General features: G+C 46.2%; 1 long non-coding RNA gene across 1 annotated transcript; it reads right to left on the reverse strand.

Moving 5' to 3' along the window:
* Positions 1–11,774: 11,774 nt before the first annotated feature.
* Positions 11,775–17,851, reverse strand: LOC143786319 (uncharacterized). Its single transcript, XR_013218257.1, has 3 exons — positions 16,877–17,851; positions 16,481–16,673; positions 11,775–16,316 (listed from the first exon to the last, which is right to left on the reverse strand). It is a non-coding gene; the product is annotated as an uncharacterized LOC143786319 (long non-coding RNA).
* Positions 17,852–19,419: the final 1,568 nt, after the last annotated feature.

Consider the following 19,419-nt stretch of genomic DNA (forward strand, 5'->3'; position numbering starts at 1 on the left):
CCCCACAAATAATAACGGTGAGTTAAGGGGAAAATACAAACGTAGGAATGAAAAACAGGTTTAAGCAAATGAGGCCCGCTAACACTAAATAGACAGAAGATAGCAGGGATCTGTGCGGTCGGTACAAAAACTATCAAAAACTATCCACGCAGAAAGTCCAAGAACCCCCACACCGACTCACGATGTGAGGGGCGCACTCTGCTCCCCAGAGCTACCAGCAAGCGAAAAATCACATATAAGCAAGCTGGACTGAACACATCATATACTGAGAAACATTTTCAAGGAAACAATGAGCAAAAAAGAACTAGCAAGACTTAGCTTCTCAGAAATAGACAGGTCACCAGTAGTGTTGAGCGATACCGTCCGATACTTGAAAGTATCGGTATCGGAAAGTATCGGCCGATACCGGCAAAGTATCGGATCTAATCCGGTACCGATACCCGATACCAATACAAGTCAATGGGACACCAAGTATCGGACGGTATCCTGTATGGTTCCCAGGGTCTGAAGGAGAGGAAACTCTCCTTCAGGCCCTGGGATCCATATCAATGTGTAAAAGAAAGAATTAAAATAAAAAATAGGGATATACTCACCTCTCCGACGCAGCCTGGACTTTACCGCCGTAACCGGGAGCCGTTGTACCTAAGAATGCGCGCTTGAAGGGCCTTAGATGACGTCACGGCGCTCTGATTGGTCCATAGCGGTCGCGTGACCGCTACGCGACCAATCACAAAGCAGTGACGTCACCTAAGGTCTTTCAAGCGCTTGAAAGACCTTAGGTGACGTCACTGCTTTGTGGTTGGTCGCGTAGCGGTCACGCGACCGCTACGGACCAATCAGAGCGCTGTGACGTCATCTAAGGCCCTTCAAGCGCGCATTTTTAGGTACAACGGCTCCCGGTTACGGCGGTAAAGTCCAGGCTGCGTCGGAGAGGTGAGTATATCCCTATTTTTTATTTTAATTCTTTCTTTTACACATTGATATTAATCCTGATACCGATTCCCGATACCACAAAAGTATCGGATCTCGGTTTCGGAATTCCGATACCCGCAAGTATCGGCCGATACCCGATACTTGCGGTATCGGAATGCTCAACACTAGTCACCAGGAAAATCCAGGAGAGGTCAGAACCAGTACTGAATACAACGACAGCAGGCAACAAGTAAAGGTCCAGGTGGAGTTAAATAGGAACCAGCATAGCAGGAAATGAGGCAGCTGAGCCCAGCTCCAGACCCGCAGTATCGCTAAAGGCCACCAGAGGGAGCCCAGATGGAATTCACAACAGGGGCCCAAGAACGGATTTCACAACAGTTGTGGTGGTGCGGTGCAGGTCGCTGTAAATAACAAGGACACCAGGTTGCAGTCTCTTTACCTCTTTACTGAAGGCTTCAGGATCCTCAATCCAGAATATGGTTAACCGGGCTGCGTAAGTCCGGCCGGTCCGATGGCACCTCCAGAGTTCCCTTTGCAGGTGGAAATCTGTGCCTACCTTCTAGCGCTTGTGTGTTGCGGTCCTCCCCTGCTGTGCTTACGGGATAGTCCCCACAACTGTTGTGTCTGTTTCTGAAGTTCCCTCACAACTCGATTATGATGTTCTGTTTCGTCCCCCAGATGATATGGCTAGGACGCACCCGTATGACGGGTAGGCTCGGAGCTCTCCGGGACCCTAGTGTCGCCCCTCTCCAGTTGTTGCCCCCTATGTCTTAGGTGATTTGAGTGAGATAGCCCGCCTATAACTGACTGTCCTGCCGTAGGTTTGAAGTAAGGCCTGGAGCTCAATACTTCCTCGGTGTTCCGGCCCCCGGCTACGCGCCTCAGTAGGATGTTGCCTCGTCTTACAGCACGACTCCTACTGGTGTTTCTCCTTGTTGCGTTGATCTCGTTTCTCACTTAGCACAATAAACCTCGCTTCTTGTCCTTTCTTGGGGTACCGCCGCAATGAAGTGCAGGCGCGGTCCCGTAACGTTCTTTCTGTTCGCTAGGCCTCTGTCAGGATCCCACCCCTGACAGGGGCCCCCTGAATCTTCCTCTGCAACACCCTCTGCCACAGGATGTTGCCTGGTTCCAACCCAGTCAGCTTCTCCCTAACTTTCTATCTAACCTCCAGTTTTACCAGACTGTGAGGAGTGGCCTAATACATAGTACTCTTAGCTCCCCCTGGAGGCCAGACTGTGAAATGTATTGGTGTCTGTGATACCTGGTCAGGTGAACTCCTTCAGTGCCATCAGACGTAACATAGCCCCCCTTAGCGGCGGAGCATCAGTACTGCAACGACCAGGACTCTGGGGCGCTGCATATGCCACCTCCCTGCAGGACTCGGAAGGACCCCTCAGCCATCTTGGATCCGGGGGCCTGCAGGGAGGAGACCCTCGGAACAACTCGATCACATTGCGTTGTTCTGAGGGTCTCAGGGGAGCACGCAGGGAGCCCCCTCCCTGCTCTATGCTTCCCTATGCCACCGAAATGCTGCGATCTTGTTTGATAGCAGTGTTCCGGGGGTTAAAGTGCCGGGAACGGTCCGTGCGTGACCGCTCCTGGCACATAGTGCCTGATGTCAGCTGTGATAATCAGCTGACACCCGGCCGCGAACGGCTGCGCTCCCCCTGTGAGCGCGGCTGATCACATATGACGTACTATCCCGTTGATGGTCATACGGGTTCTAGTCACCTCGACGGGATAGTATGTCTGATGTCAGAAAGGGGTTAAATAAATGAAAGACAACATTTTTAAACCAAAAAATTGTTTTTTATTTACAACTGTTATACAAAAATTTATAAATGTAGGTAGTGTGGGGTGGAGTACTGGAGGGGCTGTCAGATTGGGCCACTTCGACAGTGGGAGTGTGGTGAGAGGATTGTGGTGGTGATGGATCAGAAGGTAAAACAGAAGGTGAAGGTGTGGAGAAAGAAAGAGAACGGGTGGACATAAAACCGGGAGTAGGGATGGGAATTTGGAAGGTTTGAGGGGTGGAGTGGAGGAATTGTGAGGCAGAAGAGATGGTGGGTGGAGAAAAGGGATGTGTTTTGGGGCATGATGGGTGTGGAAGGAGACTGGTGGGTAGTGGGCAGGGAGTAGAGGTTGGGCAGAAAGTGGAGGCACAGATGATGTGGTTGGGAACTGGTACTGGGCAGGATGCTGGTACGGGGCAGGATGCTGGTACAGGGCATGAAGCTGGTATGGGGCAGGAAGCTGGTATTGTATAGGAGGAGGCAGAGGGAGAGTGGCTGGAGGAGGGGCAGGTGCGGGAGGAACTACCGTGGCGGGTGGAGGGGCTTGGGAGCTAACATGCGCTAGGGCAAACTGGCAGGCTTGCATTACATGCATCTGCTGGTCAGGAGATAGTTGTCTATGCGCTCGACTACTGCCTGGAAAAAGGAGTGATTTGGCGATTTACCTGCATCTGAATGCATCCTATCCAGATGCATGTGCAACTCAAGAATACTGTTGTTCAGGAGGTTAAATCCAGCAGTTATTTGCTTCGACAACAGTTTGAGACAGTTCTGGAAGGCTGCATTCAGATGCAAGAACTCGGGCGCATAGCTCTTTTCCTGACCCCCTGGCACTGCCGCCCAGAACCCACAGGTGTTCTAGAGGTGACAGCAGTGTCAGAGGGGTGGGGTAAAGGAAAACCTATATCCTCACCAGTAGCTTCATGTAACAAAGTCTGCCACGATGCTCCAGCGCTGGTGGATGGGAGCGAGGGACAAGATGTGAGGGAAGGCTGGCAAGGTGTAGATGGGTCGGACCTGTCAAAGTGGCCTGCGGTGGCGGACACCTGTGGCATCTCTTCAGAAGGGTTCAACTCTGCAGGCTCCTGATTGCTGTAAACGGTGCTGTGGAACAAAGGGAAAAAAAATGAAATTAATATATTGTTATTGCTTGGCCCTGTCTGAAACAAAAAAAAAGGTTACACATGTAAAGATTTTTACTTAGTAAATGGGGTGGGGAATATTTACTCACCATCGTCGACCGGAGGAACCACAGGGCTCTTGCATACTTGTACTTGCTCCTGCGTCCTCCCGATCCACTCGGGGCCTGTATCTCCTTGTTGAACTCCTTCTTGAAGCGATCCCTGAGTGACCGCCACCGCTTGATAACTCTTTCGCCTGTAAAGTTAAAGCACAAATTGGTTAGTATACAACACATTACAACTGTAAAGCCCTGCGGAATATGTTAGCGCTATATAAAAATAAAGATTATTACATCCTGCTCACCGTCCGAGTCAGGAGCACACTGTGAAGCCTGTAAGAAAAGAAAAAAACCAAAAACATTACACTGAAATCCTCAACATGAAGTGGAAAAAAAATAAAAATAAAAAAGCTACTCACTCGATGGCGACCGCCCTGACGCTCACGCCGACGACCCTGGGATGCACTTTGAGGACCTCTTGATCGAGCCCTAGAATCGGAAGACTTAAAAAAAAAAAAATTATGTGCTTGGATATAGGCTTATGTATTGTGTGTTCTGTGATGTATGTAATGATCTGTTTTTATGTGTTGTGTGTACTGTGATGTCTGTGATGATGTGGTTCTGCGATGCATGTAAGAAACTTACCAATTGAGAGCCCGCTCCGGGTATTTCTCCACCCCGTCCGTCTCCTTCTAGAAGCACCTCTGATGCTGCAGCTTCCTGCTATAGAAAAATTATATGCTGTATTAATAATATATATAATTACGTGAACATCACCAAAAAGAAAAAAAAACATTTCAGCGCTGACGAAAAGGGGGGAAGGGCTCCCAGAATAAGACATGCTGTGGTTTGTTGCTGGCCTGGTAGGCTTTGGCTAGCTGCGGCTGGCTGCTGGCCTGGTAGGCTGTGGTTGGCTGCGGCTGGCTGCTGGCCTGGTAGGCCGTGGCTGGCTGCAGCTGTCTGCTGGCCTGGTAGGCTCTGGTTGTCTGCGGCTGGCTGCTGGCCTGGTAGGCTGTGGTTGGCTGTGGCAGACTGCTGGCCTGGTAGGCCGTGGCTGGCTGCTGGCCTGGTATACAGTGGCTGGCTGCAGCTGGCTGCTGGCCTGATAGACTGTGGCTGGCTGCGGCTGGCTGCTGGCCTGGTAGGCCATGGCTGGCTGCGGCTGGCTGCTGGCCTGGTAGGCCATGGCTGGCTGCAACTGGCTGCTGGCCTGGTAGGCTGTGGCTGTCTGCTGGCCTGTTAGGCTGTGGCTGTCTGCTGGCCTGGTAGGCTGTGGTTGGCTGCGGCTGGCTGCTGGCCTGGTAAGCTGTGGTTGGCTGTGGCTAGCTGCTGGCTTGTTAGACTGTGGCTGGCTGCTTGCCTGATAGACTGTGGCTGGCTTCAGCTGGCTGCTGGCCTGGTAGGCCATGGCTGCCTGCTGGCCTGGTAGGCTGTGGTTGGCTGCGGCTGGCCTGGTAGGCTGTGGCTGGCTGCTGGCCTGGTAGGCTGTGGCTGGCTGCTGGCCTGGTAGGCTGTGGCTGGCTACGGGCCTGGTAGGCTGTGGCTGGCTGACTGATGGCCTGGTAGGCTGTGGTTGGCTGCGGCTGCCTGCTGGCCTGGTAGGCTGTGGCTGGCTGCCGGCAAGGTAGGCTGTGGCTGTCTGCTGGCCTGGTAGGCTGTGGCTGGCTGCTGGCCTGGTAGGCTGTGGTTGGCTGCGGCTGGCTACTGGCCTGGTAGGCTGTGGCTGGCTGCTGGCAGGCTGGCCTGGGGCAGGTTTCAGCTCTGGTGGCAGGTTTCTTTCAGCTCTGGTGGCAGGTTTCAGCTATAGTGACAGGTTTCCGCTCTGGCGGCAGGTCTGTGTCCTGATTGCTTCCTGGCTGATAAATGGATGAGTGAAGCCCTATTCGTGGGCTTTATATACACCTTTCCTAATTGGGGGCTAGCCAATTGTACCTGAGCATGTGCAGTTAAAAAAATGGAACCTGGCGCCGGATTCCGTCATGTGACGCATCTGGAGCCCTTTGGCGCCCATAGGCTTCCATTCTAGCAAACTCCAGACAGCACGGGATCTGGCGCTGTCTGGTTTTTCGCTGGAGCCAAACAACCTTACTTTGTCGTTTTTTTCCCACCACCGGACAAACAATTTTCGACGGATCCTGGGAATGATGGTTGAAACGTGAGGCCATCCGCTAATACAAGTCTATGAGAAAAAAAAGGATCTGGCGAATTTTTTCAAAATTTGCCGGATTGAGAATGACGGCAAAAAACTGATGTGTGAAAGCAGCCTTAATGTTCTTTTTTTCAGTTTCAATAAAAAGAGAAGAAACAATATAGTAATAATAATAATAATAATAATAATAATAAAACACAATGCAGTGATGAGTTCTGTTAATACAATTAAAAACAGCTACAAAAATGATAAAAGTGGCATAAAAAAGGACATTAAGGTGGGCGCCGAAGGGCGTTATTGAAAGGGCAAAGTTATTTGGGGGCAGGGATTTGACAGTGCCGACACAGAGATAGGGATGACAATCATAAAATTCAGGTCACTCTAACCAGGATCAAACAAGTGATGATCATTAACCTCTTTCTGACATTAGATGTACTATCCCGTCAAGGTGGTCTGGGCCCCTATGACCACCAACGGGCTAGTACGTCATCACCGATCAGCCGCACTCACGGGGGGGGGGTAGCGCGGCCAAGTGTCAGCTGATTATCACAGCTGACATCCCGCACTATGTGCCAGGAGCGGTCACGGACCGCTCCTGGCGCATTAACCCCCAGAACACTGCGATGAAACAGGATCGCAGAGTTCCGGCGGCATAGGGAAGCATCGCGCAGGGAGGGGGCTCCCTGCATTCTTACCTGAGACCCTTGGAACCCTGCAGGCCCCAGATCCAAGATGACAGCGGGAGGTCTTCCGGGTCCTGCAGGGAGGTGGCTTGCAAGCGCCTGCTGAGAGCAGGCACCGGCAAGCCTGCTGATCTGACACAGTGCTGTGCAAACTGTCAGATCAGCGATCTGACACAATAGCATGATGTCCCACCCTGGGACAAAGTAAAAAAGTTAAAAAAAAAATTTTACATGTGTAAAGAAAATCCTATATAAATGAAAAAAAAAAATAAAAAAATATATATATTGTAGCGTGGCTAAAGGGTGTCTAATCGACGGGAGATATGTGTCACATAGATGGCTTACCGCTGTGATGTAACCATAGCTGTCGGTATGTGTGTCAGGACCTGTGGTGATGTCAGAACCACATGTCTAATCATGTGACAGGTACCTGGGTGTGGTTTCAGGCTACATAATGGAGGTGTGTTTGGCACATGGCAGTGAGTGTGGGAGTCTGTCATGGTGGACAGATTTCCATGTGTCCAGGGCAGACACTACAGACAGGAGTCTGTGTGTGTGGAGGGGCAAGCCTCCACAGTGTGTTAAGGCTTCAGGACTGAGCCTGAAGGAACGGACATTTGTTTCCCTATGACTGAGCCAAAGGCTATTTGTAAGACTGTTTACCTTTATTTTGCTGACTTAAATGGTTTATGGAGCGAATAAACCTACATGAACACTGAAGAGAATGTGCCTCCTGTTTCATCCTACGCATCTGAGCGAGTGAACCCCTACAATACATATATATATATATATATATATATATATATATTATTTTTTTTTTATTTTGTTCCAATAAATACATTTCTTTATGTAAATAAAAAATTAAATATAAGTACACATATTTAGTATCACCAGGTCCGTAACGACCCAACCTATAAAAGTGTCCCGCTAGTTAACCCCTTCAGTGAACACCGTAAAAAAAAAAAAAGAGGCCAAAAAACATTGCTTTATCATCATACCGCCGAACAAAAAGTGGAATAACACACGATCAAAAAGACGGATATAAATAATCATGGTACCACTGAAAACGTCATCTTATCCCGCAAAAAACGAGCTGCCATAAAGCATCATCAGCAAAAAGATAAAAAAATTATAGCCCTCAGAATAATGCGATGCAAAAATAATTATTTTTTCTATAAAAGTTTTTATTGTATAAAAGCGCCAAAACATAAAAAAATGATATAAATGAGCTATAGCTGTAATTGTACTGATCTGAAGAATAAAACTTCTTTATCAATTTTACCAAACGCGGAACAGTATAAACGCCCCCCCCAAAGAAATTCACAAGTTGCTGGTTTTTGTTCATTCTGCCTAACAAAAGTCGGAGTAAAAAGCGATCAAAAAATATCATGTGCCCAAAAATGGTACCAATAAAAACATCAAATCGTCCCGCAAAAAACAAGACCTCACATGACTCTTTGGATCAAAATATGGAAAAATTATAGCTCTCAGAATGAGGTAACGCAAAAAATATTTTTTGCAATAAAAAGCGTCTTTTAGTGTGTGACAGCAGCCAAACATAAAAACCCGCTATAAAAACCTGCTATAAATAGTAAATAAAACCCCCCTTTATCACCGCCTTAGTTAGGGAAAAATAATAAAATAAAAAAATGTATTTATTTCCATTTTCCCATTAGAGTTGGGGCTAAAGTTAGGGTTGGGACTAAACTTAGGGTTAGGGCTAAAGTTAGGGTTAGGGTTGGGGCTAAAGTTAGGGTTGGGGCTAAAGTTGGGGTTAGGGTTTGGATTACGTTTACGGTTGGGTTAGGGGTGTGTCAGGGTAAGGTGTATGGTTAAGGTTGGGATTAGGGTTAGGCGTGTGTTGGGGTTAGGGTTGGAGTTAGAATTCGGAGGTTTCCACTGTTTAGGCACACCAGGGGCTCTGCAAATGCAACATGACGTCCGATCTCAATCCATACAATTCTGCGTTAAAAAAGTAAAACGGTGCTCCTTGCCTTCCGAGCTCTGCCGTGCCCCCAAACTGTGGTTTACTCTCACATATGGGGTATCAGCGTACTCAGGACAAATTGGACAAAAACTTTTTGTGTCCAATGTCTCCTGTTACTATTGGGAAAATACAAAACTGGGGGCTAAAAAATCATTTTTGTGTAAAAAAAGATTTTGTATTTTCACATGCTATATACTTTAGTGAAACACTTGGGGGTTCAAAATTCTCACAACACATCTAGATAAGTTCCTTGGGGAGTCTAGTTTCCAATATGGTGTCACTTGTGGGGGGTTTCTACTGTTTAGGTACATCAGGGTCTCTGTGTAATAATTATAGGGGATAACTCAGGAGACTCCTTGCGTGGAACAAGACAACTACAAAACAGTTCATAAGTGGTAAAGTCTATATTATCACACGGTGATTCAAACAGGTGCAGAGAGAAACTCAAGTCCACAACACTTGGTGCAAATATCAAATTCAGCTCAGCAATCTATAGGAAACTTCAGAGGAAAATGCAATCACGCAGAAAGTCTATGAAGCACAATTATTCTTCAGGATACTTGACACGAATAAGTCCTTGCTTAGTCCAAAACACAGATAGATATGCTTATAAGGAAGTTCAAATAATATCTTAGCTCTACCAGGGAGGTCAGGGTAATAGTCTCAGGTTCTTGCAGAGCAGAAACAGCTTCCATGTCCAGCAAATGCAGATGGAAGTAAACACGAGCAGCAGATGAAGGAGGATTACTGGAACTGTGTATGCAGTAGGAACTCAGAGCAGAGTAGCAGGGTAACCCCACAGGTTCACGGGAGCAGGAATATAGCCAGGGAGTCACCAGAGGTCAGGAGCTGGATGCAAGGCAGAATACTCTAGCACAGACTGAAGGCTGGGGTGGAGTTTTATAGCAGGAAGACACAGTGCACATGAGACCAAAGACGCCATCTTGGAAAAGGGCAGTAATGCACAAAAAGGTAATAAAAAATGTTCAGAGTCCTGTCATTACTCCCTCTTTAGAAGCGGCCTCAGGACGATCCTGGACCTGGTTTCTCAGGGAATCTCTGATGAAAACGAGAAATCTTCTGTTGGGCATGAATGTTTTCCACAGGTTCCCAAGAGTCTTCCTCATGGGGATATCCCTGCCATCTTATCAGATATTGGAGCCGATTCCTGCGAATCCCGGAATCAACAATTTCCTCCACCACAAATTGTTCTTGCCCATCAATCACCACAGACTGCGGAGGTGGCACAACACGTCCCTGGAAGGTATTAGGAGATACATGCTTTAGTAAAGATACATGAAAAACTGGGTGTACCTTCATAGTCCTAGGCAGCTTCAGCTGGCAGGCCACAGAGCTCACAATACCGTTGATCTTGAAAGGGCCAATGAATTTCTGTCCAAGTTTTTGTGAAGGAACGTTAAAGTTAAAGTTGAAGTTAACTTCAGATTCTTAGTTGCTAACCACACGGAATCTCCTACCTTGAACATGGGTGCAGGTTTACAGAATCTATCAGCCGATCTCTTATAACGTTCTTGAGCTGTGGTCAGGGATTCCTTCAGAAACCTCCAGATCTTGCCTCATCTCAGTCAGCCTTTCCTCCACTGCCGGAACCGGAGAATTAATTGGAGACCTAGGTAAGATACACGGATGATAACCCAGATTCGCAAAGAAAGGTGTAAATTTAGTGGAGGCGCTCTGAGAATTGTTATATGAAAATTCGGCTAACGGCAGCAACTCCAACCAATCATCCTGGAGATGGCTGACATAGCATCTTAGATATTGTTCCAGCGTCTGGTTGGTACGCTCAGTCTGACCATTTGTCTGGGGATGGTAAGCGGAAGAGACAGACATTAATAATGAGTGCAGAGCAAAACCCCTTCCAGAATCTTGAAGTGAACTGCACTCCACGGTCAGAGATGATCTCATCCGGAACCCCGTGCAACTGAAAGACATTCTGTATAACCAAGTTCACTGTATCTTTAGCTGAGGGGAGGCCGGTGCACGGAACAAAATTTTATATGTTGCCGAAGATACACAAAGATAACATCAAGCCTCCCGGTAGGCCCATTGTGTCCAGCGTGGGTAGCATGTGCGAAAAAGCAGGTGAGTACCTGGACTTCTTCCTCCAACCCATTGCCTCATCTCTTCCCTCGTATGTTCGTGACTCCTCCCATTTCATCGAAATCTGTGGACAGATTGAGCTCCCTACGGACTTCCTATTGGTAACTTGTGATGTAGAAACATTATATTCTAATATTAACCATAGGGATGGAATCGAGGCAGTAGCCTATTTTTTGAATAAGAATAGTTCAATGGACAGAGGGCATGATTCGTTCCTTTTAGAACTGTTGACATTTGTCCTCCATCACAATTTTTTCCTCTTTGATAGGGTATATTATTTACAAAGATCAGGCGTGGCGATGGGCGCGAAATGTGCACCGGCCTACGCCAATACCTTTTTCGGTTGGTGGGAGGAGAAATTTGTCTATTCTTTACCATCATTTAATGCCCATATTCAATCTTGGTATCGCTTTATTGACGATATATTTTTCCTTTGGAAAGGTACTAGGGAGGATTGTATTGAATTTCTTAACTTAAATTCTAATCCTTATAACATCTCTCTCACCCACTCCATCTCTGACAGTGAGATTACTTTCTTGGACTTGAAGATATTCAAGCATGCGAATCGCTTGGCAACTAACCTCTTTCGAAAACCCACTGCGAAAAATGTGCTCCTGGAGTTTTCCAGCTTCCATCCCTGGCACACTAAGGTGGGTGTACCTACGGGACAGTTCTTACGTGTGAGACACAACTGTACCCTTGATTGTGATTTCTCAATCCAGGCCCGGGACCTTTCGGATAGGTTCCGACAGAGGGGCTATCCAAAACGCGTAATCTCCACGGCTTTCTAAAGAGCAAGAGGACATGATCAAAAATCACTTTTATTGTCGAAGAAGCAATGCCAAGAAGTACAAACAAGATTTATCACCGATTATAACAATAATTGGAAACAGGTCAGTGATATTCTATCCAGACACTGGCAGATTCTTCGGGCAGATTCACAAACTGTGGAGGTCACCAGCAATAGACCTCTTATGACAGCAAGACGTGCTCCTAATTTGAGGGATCTACTTACGAGGAGCCATTTTAAAAGATCGACGGTAAAATTGAACAGGGGTATTGTTCTCAAGGGATCATTTCCATGTGGGGATTGTAACATGTGTCCCCACATGGTTCCCACTCGTGATCTTTTTGTACATCTTACCAGGCTCAGCAGACATCCTCTAAAGGCTTATATTAATTGCAGGTCCAGGGATGTTGTGTATGCCCTCATCTGCCCCTGTAATATGGTGTATGTTGGGCAGACCTCTCAGGAACTGCGGAAACGGGCCCAGAAGCATATGTCTACGGTGCGTTTAGCAGCCTCGGACAAAAGGAAGGGTAATATCCTTACTCCAGTGGCAGAGCATTTTCTAACCATGCATGGCGGTTCTTCAGCCTGCCTCAGGGTGGTGGGCCTACAAAAGCTTACCTCCAGTGAGAGAGGGGGTGACAGGCGTAAATTACTCCTACAAATGGAATCTAGGTGGATTTTCCAACTTCAAACAGTAGCTCCTTTGGGTTTGAATGAGGAACTTCTTTTTACGGGATTTTTGGGCTAGTGGCTATATTTAGAGATGGTTATTTGGTATACTTGTATTTACATGTTTTTCTCCCCTTCTTTTCTCCATCGCCACTTTTAGCCCTTCTTCTGAGTCTCAATCCGCTGCATTAAATACTGCACATTCTCAGGAATAAGTGGGATGCTCTCTCCTGTATATGACCTGGGATCCTCGGGATTATGGATTTAAATATATGTTTTAAAAAATGGACTAATAATGGACTTTTCGGCGCTTCAGCAATGAAGGTTGTGGCCATCGGATGAACACTCTCCACTTTGGGACTGGGTGTCTCCACGAAAAATAAACGCATGATATGAATGGATCCCGATACATTCCATTAATGAGGGACCCTCAACTTTTGGAGGTGTCTCTATTAGACCCTCCCTTATGTTTGGTTATTGTGCAGTGCTTGCTCTCATGTGAAGGAAGCACATAAAATGAGTTTTGAATCCTTTGTACTTGTTCAATTTATACGCATGCAGATTTATACCATATGTGTATTTGTATATATATAAATGTAATATATGTGTGGTTATTTTTGCCAGCATATCTATATGTGTACCAACTAACTACTGATTTTTCCTCCTGCAGCAGGTTTTCTACATGTATTCCAATGGTTTATTTGGGCTACATTTGTTTCCCGTTGTGTATTTTCCATTACATGGCCCCTTTTATCTGTGCTCTTTCTTCTTCTTTTTCCTTTGCCTCGGCTTTGGGCGCTCCCAGCGCTCGGCGCGTGCGCAACACGGCTCGGTACTCGAGCCGCGAATGCGCATGCGCCAACGGTCTCCATGGAGACCCCTGACACTTCCGCTCTATCTTCCCTCATTGCGGCCAAGGCGTCTTCCGGTATATGCCCCCCTTCTCCGTGGCAACACAGCGGTATGTAATCTGTGCAATTACTAAGTATATTAAAACTGGAGCTATTTCACCGCAACATGCACTTCCCCTGATGAAGCTGCTGCGGCAGCGATACGCGTGGGGTCGCTTCTCTTCTTACACCCCATTCCAGCTGCACTTTGGCTACTTATAGCATGTAGACTGGCTTGGCTATTATAGCCACAAAGCATTTGGGCTCCAGTCTATTTTATCTCTTCTCTCTGGGCATTCATGACGTGAGGTTCATCTTATTTGCTCAGTAGCACCTTTTTTCCATCTCCTCCTCAGCACACATGCTTTATTCAAACTAGTCCTATATACCTTGTCTGAATTTTTGGTTGGTGTTATTATAACATAAGGATCTACTATCAGGTAGTATAAAGACCCATTGTATAGAATTTTGGATGTTCCTTGTCTTATGATGACTTTTTATATGGGTTTCCTTTTAGGCAGCAGGCTGTATATATGAGGGAGGACGGTGCTATTTATATATGTCAATATATCTTTTGCATTTACTAACATCTGATTTACCTATGCTCTGATTGAGATATCGCTTGCGAATGGGAGTGTTATCATGTACACATGATGTGGTTTTAATTGTTTTTACATGTTTTGTTTGTGGTGTTTAATAAAAGTTTGATATTTTTTATATTACGTGGTTGTGCGAGCCTGTGTTAGTCCAACTCTTTTTCTCTCTTTTTTGGCCAATTAGTATTTAATGCTAATCTCCCGAATCAGTAGCATACTCAATAACAGAACGTTTAGCCTGGCGTAAAGACAATAAAGCAGATTCAGCGGTTGCACGGCGATTAGGGTCATCAAACATTAATGCCATAGAGGCAAAAAAATCATCCAAATTATTTAACCGCGGGTCACGAGACTCAATCATCAGATTCGCCCAGGCGAGCGCTCGTGCGGTCAGCAGCATTATTACACACAATACTTTGGATCTATCATTAGGAAAATGGCCAGCATGCACATCAAAATATAGCATACATTGATTCACAAAGCCATGAAATTTGTCGCGATCACCATTAAATCTGAATGGGGGTAATTTAGGAGGGCTAGCTGGTGGCGGTTGCCCAAATGGTAAAGTCGCTTGTGCAGCCATTTGCGTTCTTATGTCCTGAAAAGCCCGTCCATACTGGCACTCTATGCCAGCAAGTTTGTTTTCCTGGGCTGCCATGCGGGTGCTTAAGTCCTGCAAAGTTTGTCCAGACACTTGTTGATTGTGTTCAAAGCTTCCAAACTTCTTTTGCAGCCCTTCCACATCTTTCTGCAGTGATCTAATTATGGAGAACACCTACTCTAGTCAGCTTTCTGCAGTCATCGTTCCAGCAGTCTCCTCTTTTGAGGCTAGAGTATCCTGTAAAGATTATAAGGGATAACTCAGGAGACTCTTTGCATGGAACAAGACAACTACAGTACACAGTTTTATCAGTGGTAAAGTCTATATTATCACACGGTGATTAAAACAGGTGCAGAGAGAAACTCAAGTCCACAACACTTGGTGTAAATATTAAACGCAGCTTAACAGTCTATAGGAAACTTCAGAGAAAAATGCAATCACGCAGAAAGTCTATGAAGCACAATTATTCTTGAGGATACTTGACAGGAATAAGTCCTTGGTAGTCCAAACACAGATAGATATGCTTATAAGGCAGTTCAAATAATATCTTAGCACAACCAGGGAGGCCTGGGTAAAAGTCTCAGGTTTACGCAGAGCAGCAACAGCTTACATGTCCAGCAAATGCAGATGGAAACAAACACAAGCAGCCAGATGGAGGATTACTGGAAACTGATGTATGCAGCAAAAACTCAGAGCTGAGCAGCAGGATCTCCACACAGGTTCACAGGAGCAGGTGCAAAGCCAGGGAGTCATCAGGAGCTGGATGCAAGGCAGAATACTCTAGCACAGACTGAAGGATGGGGTGGAGTTTTATAGCAGGAAGTGCACATGAGACCAAAGACGCCATCTTGGAAAAGGGCAGTAATGCACAAAAGGTAATCAAAATGTTCAGAGTCCTGACACACCCACACTTTCCTGTTGTGAATTCCGTTCTTGGGCTCCCTCCGGTGGTTGTAAATGGTACTTTTGTGAATTCTGCCCTTGGGCTCCCTCTGGTGGTTTTGAGTGGAACTGCTGCTCCTTGCGTTTAGCATTAGCAGCTGCTTCCACTGATCGTCTCTCCTGGCTCTGCTATTTAGCCTGGCTCTAGTCTTCAGCCAGTGCCAGCTGTCAATGTTTCTTGGTTGGATTCAGATCTTTCCTTGGATTTCTCTGATAGCCTGTCCATTTCGGCAAAGATAAGTCCTTGCTTGTTCTTTTGTTGTCCACTTTCTGTGGACTTAATCGTTCAGCTCATGTTATGTTTTTTCTTGTCCAGCTTGTCAGTATATTTTCACCTTAGCTGGAAGCTCTGGGGAAGCAGATTTGCCCCTCCACACCGTGAGTCGGTGTGGAGATTTTTTGTAAACTCTGTGTGGATTTTTAGCTTTTAATACTGACCACACAGTATACTTTCCTGTCCTGTCTATCTAGTTAGTATTGGCCTCCTTTGCTAAATCTTGTTTTCATTCTGTGTATGTCATTTCCCTCTCCACTCACAGTCAATATTTGTGGGGGGCTATCTTTCCTTTGGGGATTTTCTCTGAGGCAAGATAGCTTTCTGTTTCCATCTTTAGGGGTAGTTAGTTCTCAGGCTGTGACGAGGTGTCTAGGGAGTGACAGGAACATCCCACGGCTATTTCTAGTGTTGGTGTTAGGATCAGGAACTGCGGTCAGTACAGATACCACCTCCTCAGAGCTCGTCTCATGTTGCTCCTTAACCACCAGGTCATAACACTTTCCTCACAAATTTGCAGGAAAAAAATTGCGTCTTATAGTCGGAAAAATACGGTACGTCCTCTGGTCAAGGACCGGTCTCAAAAATGCCAGAATGCGGTGGTATTTATATTTTCGGATCCACAGGGTACCCGGCTCTCTTGACAAAGGTCCTTGTTGAAGCGATCCTTCATCAAATGCCAGCGTGTTTTGACTTTGAGCACTGTTGAAAAAAACAAAAATTATGGTTAGACAATGGACTTTTGGCCATGCTCACACAACTGTGTGTGATGAGAGAAACTCGTAAGAGAGAGTTTCTCTCATCACACACAGTTGTGTGGTCACGGCCAAGGTCACTGCTGTATCACACTGCATTGCAATACTTACAAAATGCATTTCGGACCCAAGTTGAGGCATTGTCCCAGCCATCCCACATCGCTTTGGCCTCCTCATTCCATAGCCGCCGGATCGTCACGTTGTCCAAGTGCTGTGGAACCCGGGTGTCCCACAATGGGACTCGCTCAAGCACCAGGGAGATAAGGAGGTCATTTTCAATGAGGTCCTCATCCCGTTCTGGAACCTAAAAAATAAATAAAGACATTAATGTTGGATACATTAACATAAGGTAAAGAAAGAAAACAGACAGAAAACAGGCATGAATATTGAAAGTCAAGAAACAAAAGGAGTCAAGAAGAAAAAGGTAAAGAAAGAGGAAAGTAAAGAAATGAACATTCAAGAATAGTAAAGCGAGGATACAATAAACAGTCAGCCAGGTATACGTACATGCTGCCGCCTTTCCACTCGATCGTGACCCCGCTGCTCCTGCTCAGCCTCTGCCGCATTGGAAGAAGTGCTCCAAAAAAAGGAAGAAAAAAAATTGACACATGTGTAGATGTGACAGTGAATACTTACCAATCTGAGGATGTGAGTACTCCACTGACATGTTCGGCTTGTGCAGGCCCAGGCCTTTGCTCCTCCTCAGAAGATTATTATTATTATTTATTTATATAGCACCATTAATTCCATGGTGCTGTACATGAGAAAGGGGTTACATCCAGGGTTATAAATATCGTTTACAGTAAACAAGTTTACAGTGACAGACTGATACAGAGGGGAGAGGACCCTGTCCTTACGGACTTACATTCTATGGGATAGTGGGGAAGAGACAGAAGGTCGGAGGTGCAGCAGCTCTGGCGGTGGTGAGGCGGCTGCTCTGGCGATGGCGAGGCAGCAGAATGGTTATTGCAGGCTGTAGGCTTTCTTGAAGAGATGGGTTTTCAGGTTCCGTCTGAAGGATCCGAGGGTGGTGGATAGTCGGACGTGTTGAGGCATGGAATTCCAGAGGATGGGGGATATTCGGGAGAAATCTTGGAGGCGGTTGTGTGAGGACCGAATATGTGTGATGGAGAGTAGGAGGTCTTGGGAGGATCGGAGATTACGCGAGGGAAGGTATTTGGAGATCAGTTCAGAGATATAGGGAGGGGACAGGTTGTGGATGGCTTTGTAGATCAGTGTTAGTAGTTTGAACTGGATTCGTTGGGGAATTGGGAGCCAGTGGAGGGATTTGCAAAGGGGAGAAGCAGGGGAGTAGCGAGGAGAGAGGTGGATTAGCCGGGGAGCAGAGTTGAGGACAGACTGGAGCGGTGCAAGAGAGTTAGCGGGGAGGCCACAGAGGAGGGTGTTGCAGTAGTCGAGGCGGGAGATGATAAGGACATGCACAAGAGTCTTAGTAAATTGTAAAAATAAGAGGAACGAGCACTCACCATAGGTACATGCAATGTCTTTATTGTGGCTTCATTCGTAAAAACAGCAAGGCAGTACAAAAAGAACCTTCGGTTCCTAATAGACGACGATCGTTACAAAAACACTGACAGGTCTAAGCGATCATTCAATCCAAGCGGGCCCGTTGCGTTTAGTCTCAAAATCCACCTCTCCTCTTTCCTTAATAACAACTAACAACGGGCCCGCTTGGATTGAATGATCGCTTAGACCTGTCAGTGTTTTTCATCGCATTTGTCATATAGGCGTATTTATAGTACGTTTCCTAATGTGTATTGTGTTTCATTTTTCCATGTTGTTCCACTGTTTTGTTCCATTGGTTTAAAGTATGTTTTAATAAATAGGCTTTCCTAATCAGGTGACGTCTATAGAAACAGGTGGACCGTGCACACGGAAACACTATATATACCTAATCTCCAGGCGTCACCTGTAGACCCGTTGAAGCTCAGATGAGCGAAATGATCGTCGTCTATTAGGAACCGAAGGTTCTTTTTGTACTGCCTTGCTGTTTTTACGAATGAAGCCACAATAAAGACATTGCATGTACCTATGGTGAGTGCTCGTTCCTCTTATTTTTACAATTTACAAAGACTGTTTCATTTTTTCACGAGCACCCCATAAGTTGTGGTATCAGGACTTTAACTGCGATGTGGAGGTGGGAACACAGGTGAGCGGTGCTGATTGTGCGCTTGACTCTTTTCTTTTTTACTGCTCATTATACAAGAGTCTTAGTAGATTGTGGGGTGAGGAAGGGACGGATTCTGGCAATATTTTTGAGTTGGAGGCGACAGGAGGTGGCAAGAGTTTGAACGTGCGGTTTGAAGGACAAGGCAGAGTCGAGAGTTACCCCAAGGCAGCGGATTTCAGGTGCGGGACAGAACGTGATGCCGTTTACCATAATAAATAGATCAGGTAGGGAGGATACGTGTGATGGGGGAAAGATGATGAGTTCGGATATGTGTGATGTGGGAAAGAAGATGACATTCTGATGCATGCAGAAAGAAAGGACAGAAATTAGGACATACAGAGACAGAAAATAAAGATATTGGCTAGGATATACTCACAATGTTCAGAGTGTAGATTCCTTCCTGTGCCTGGCCTGCTGCTTCTGCTCTTGTTCCCAGTCTGCTGAGTTGTGCCCTGCAAATGTCCACTCCCTCCCTTTATCAGGTTGCATGCGGGGGGGGGTGGCTACTCAATGTCTAAACATGTTTTCCTGTGGTGCAACGCATGCGTTCTCATAGATAGTAATGCGCTTTTTTGCCTCTTTCCTTCCGCTAACAACCGCATATGTTTCTAGGCGGCAAATTGACGCCTTTAAAATTACTACATGTAGCGTTTACAGCGCCAAACCGCAGACGACGAAACGACGCATGCGTCGTCTAATGCGGCAAAACACAACCGAATGAATAAGAAACCAAGTTCAGCCTCGTCGACACTTAGTTGTGTTCACCTCCTGGCATCCTGCAGTGTATTTTATTATTGTGATTATTTCTCCTTGTTATTAATCCTGTACAAAAAGAAAATCCATTTTTAGGGCTAAGTGG

The sequence above is a fragment of the Ranitomeya variabilis genome, chromosome 7 (assembly GCF_051348905.1).
Source record: "Ranitomeya variabilis isolate aRanVar5 chromosome 7, aRanVar5.hap1, whole genome shotgun sequence".
NCBI lineage: Eukaryota > Metazoa > Chordata > Amphibia > Anura > Dendrobatidae > Ranitomeya > Ranitomeya variabilis.